The 3,926-nt window shown below is 40.4% G+C and overlaps 1 pseudogene; it reads left to right on the top strand.

Moving 5' to 3' along the window:
• The first annotated feature begins 562 nt into the window (after positions 1 to 562).
• LOC114490733 lies at positions 563 to 1,690 on the top strand (annotated as a pseudogene).
• The last annotated feature ends 2,236 nt before the right edge of the window (positions 1,691 to 3,926 follow it).

A 3,926-nucleotide genomic window follows, 5' to 3' on the forward strand; every position in this document is an offset into this window, starting at 1 on the left:
ACTTTTTCTTGCTATTTACACTATCTCTACTGTCTTTAAGATGTTTGCTACTGTCCACATTTTCGGGAGTATAATTGTTGTTCTTTTTCTTTCTCATTTTTTTTAAATCCTTAAATCTACTATCTTTTAGCCCAGGCTGGTGTGGTTCAGTTAATTGAACACCAGCCTGCAAACCAAAGGGTCATCAGTTCTATCTTAGTGAGGGAACATGCCTGGGTTCCAGGCCAGGTCCCCAAGAAGGGGTGCGTTAGAGGCAACCACAGACTGATGTTTCTGTCCCTCTCTTTCTCCTTCCCTTCCCCTCTCTAAAATAAATTAATAAAATCTTTTTTAAAAATCTACTATACTACGGGATAAATTCTGTGGCAAACCATAATCCATTCTGCATACCTGAATGTGAAGTTATGTTTCTGACAAATTTCTTCCTTCCCCTCAGGGCTTGTTATTACATCCCCTTTACATTTATACGTCCCTGAAACTTCAAACTACTTCTCAGTCTTCATTGTTTTTATGTTTACATTCATAGTCAAATGATTTGTCTGCAGGATGTGCTGTCCTTGGCTGGAAGATCTAAGAGGGACAGACACACGGTATGTCCAGAGACACCCTGTTTGGGATCCTCCTCACCATTCAGACTGGTACTGGTTTCCTGGGGAACTCCTTGCTGTTTGCTTTATACATGCACACCTTCTTCTCTCTGCCCCACAAGAAGAAGCCTGCTGATGGGATCCTTGCCCACTTAACTTTGGCTAATGCCCTGAGCCTACTATTCAGAGGGTTTCCAAGTATAATTAGTTCCTTTGGAATGAGCCCTAGATAGGTGACACTGGGTGTAAAATAGTTCTCTACACTCAGAGAGTTACCCAGAGTATTTCTCTGTACACAACCTCCCTCCAGAGCACATTGCAGGCAGTGACCATTGCTGTCAGTGGTTGTAAGTAGGCGGGGCTCAAGAACAACATCTCTACACTCATTCAACCCTCCATATTTCCCTGCTGGGTCATCAGCATGGTCATCTATTCTGAGATTATCTTAAGAGTTGTGACTAACAGGAATAAAACTGATGTTACATCTGGGTATTATGGGTTTTTTTGGAAGGTCAGTACATATGATCACCAGGTAGCCGTGACATTTCTCAGTACAGTGCTCATTCAGGATGTGCTCTTTTTCTCCCTAATGGCGTGCAGTGGCATCTACATGGTGACCGTCCTTTCCAGACACCCCAAAGTAGCTCGGCTCATCTGCAGTAGTGTCCACCCCTCACGAAGCTCTCCTGAGCACCGAGCCACCCACATCACCCTCAAGCAGGTTTCCTGTTTCATTTTCTTTTACTGGACCAACAGCTTTCTTACTGCTTATTCACAGTTTGGATAAGAGGAATTGAAAACTGCAGAATGTTAATACCTTTATTTCTACATGTTACCCAACCATCTGTCCTTTTGTACTGATGAAAAATGAGAACAGGATTGCCAGAATGCATTTCATGAATAGAAGAACCAGAATTTTCTTTTCTCAAAGTAAGTTAAATGATCCTATGAACAGTCCTCTGTATTTGTCTTCACAACAAGATTCATTTATATGGGTCCAGAGTCACAAGGTTATCAACGGCCTCATGAATATATTTAGTCCCCATTGTGCTGAGTTAACAGGAAGTAAAATCAATGCATTGTCCATTTATGAAACTTTTTAGACATTACATGTAACATTTAGTGTTTAGAATAACACTGTTATACATCATTGAAGCTTTAAAACAATAATATACATAATGTATGGTGTTTTGTGATATTGGAGACTTTATGAAATCATCAAATTATAAAAACTGATAAACCAACCAAAGGGCAGTGTTTTCTTTCTAGTGTAAGTTCATTATAACATTAAGATAGGTGATGAAATATATGTGTGTGTTAAATTGTACTCTACACTTTAGTATGTCAGAAATACTTTTGGTTTAGTTTTTGAAAGCTAAATTCTTTAGATGTGTATATCAATTCAGAAATGCCTTCAAACTTGCAATAATTATTTACCTACAGTGAGGTAAAGCAGGGACACTGAGAGATAAACACCATTTTTCATGAGGACTGTTGAGCATACAGGCAAACTGGGGTTTGAAAATTCAAGATTAAAAGAACACTTCTGGCTGGTGTAGCTCAGTGGATTGAGCACGGGTTGGGAACCAAAGCATTGCTGGCTTGATTCCCAGCCAGGGCAGTTGCCTAGGTTGTAGTCCATGGCCCCCAGCAACCACACATTGATGTTTCTCTCTCTCTCTCTGTTTCTTCCTCCCTTTTCTCTTCAAAAAATAAATAAATAAAATCGGAAAAAAAAGGAACAAAGGGACTAAATGTTTGACGCTCGAGACCTGGGAATCTCCTCTGGGCAGAGACAGATGGAAGGGCTTCTCAGCATTACCTGTTCTTCCAAGGGGAACACCCTAAGCATGCAGAATAGCGGCTGAGACTGTGTCAGTCCATTTGGGCTTGGGGTGAGGGGTCAAGTTTAAGTTCAGGTTCAAGTTTGAGGTTAGTGTCAGAGTCCAGATTGAGGGTTGCATTCAGTTTAGGATTAGAGTTGGGGTTAGGGTAGGGATCAGGGTCAGAATTAGGGTTAGATTTGGGGGCTAAACCTGCATGGGTGCAGGTTTGGGCTGGGGCTAAGGTTGAGTATATGGCTTAATATTAGAGCTTATGGTGGGTTTGGTGTTAGGGTCTGGGTTAAGGTAGTGTTCAATTTCTTTATTGCTTGTGCTTTTGACTTCATGTTTCAGAAGGTTTTGCCAATTCAAGATTATTATGTTTTACTTCTGTTTTGTTATATGGTTTTATGGACTTGCTCCTACCTTTGGATCTGAGATGTTTTGTTTTACTTTTAAAGTTAGGTTCCAATTTTCTCTTCTTTTTAATCTTCACCCAAGAACATGCTTAGTGATTTTAGAGAGATGGGAAGAGAGAGAGAGAGAGATAAAGAGGCAGAGAGAAAGGGAGGAGGGAGGGAGAGAGACGAGGGAAGAGAGAGAGATATATATATCAGTGTGAGAGAGGAACGTCGATTGATCCCCTGTCAAATACGCCCTGACTGTGGACTGAATCTGCTACATAGGCTTGTGCCCTAACTGAGAATGGAACTCGCCTCTTTTCAGTCTGTGGGCTGATACCCAAACCTCTGAGCCACAATATCACAATAATGTAAAACTAACCTGTTTTCTAAAATAGACTAAGGACTTAATAGACATTTCTCCAAAGAAGACATACGAATGGCCAACAGCAATAGGAAAAAATGCTCTCACCACTAATCATCAGAGAAATAGAAACCAAGACTTATTATCATTTAGTCCTGTTCGGATGGCTGTTATCCAAAAAAGAGCAATATTGGCAAAGATGTGGAGATATTGAATCTCTTGCATTCTGTTGGTGGGAGTGAAAAATTGTGTGGTCACTATAGAAAACTGCATGAAGACTCCTTAAAAATTAAAAATAGAATCACCACATGGTCCAGCAATTCTACTTCAGGGTATTTATCCAAAAGAATTAAAATCAGGACCTCAAAGAGATATTGGCACCCCTATGCTCACTGGACCACTGTTTACTAGAGCCAAGATGTGAAAACAACCCAAGTGTCCATGAGAGAGGGACATGTGAATAAAGAAAATGGAGCATATACATGCCCTGGAATATTCAGCCATAGGAAACAGGGAAATTCTGCAGTCTGTCAAAACGTGGGTGAACCTCGAGGATATCAGTTTAAGAGAAATAAGCCATTCACAGAAAGACAAATGCTGCATGATCTCGTTTATATGAGGTATCTAATACAGCCAAATTCACAGAAACAGAGTAGAAGGAACAATAGTTGTCAGAGGTGAAGGGGGTGGAAAAATCAAGAGTTACTAATCTCAGGACACAGAATTTTAGACCAACAAGTTGAGTACGTTC

This window comes from Phyllostomus discolor, chromosome 2 (genome assembly GCF_004126475.2).
Source record: "Phyllostomus discolor isolate MPI-MPIP mPhyDis1 chromosome 2, mPhyDis1.pri.v3, whole genome shotgun sequence".
In the NCBI taxonomy this organism is placed as follows: domain Eukaryota; kingdom Metazoa; phylum Chordata; class Mammalia; order Chiroptera; family Phyllostomidae; genus Phyllostomus; species Phyllostomus discolor.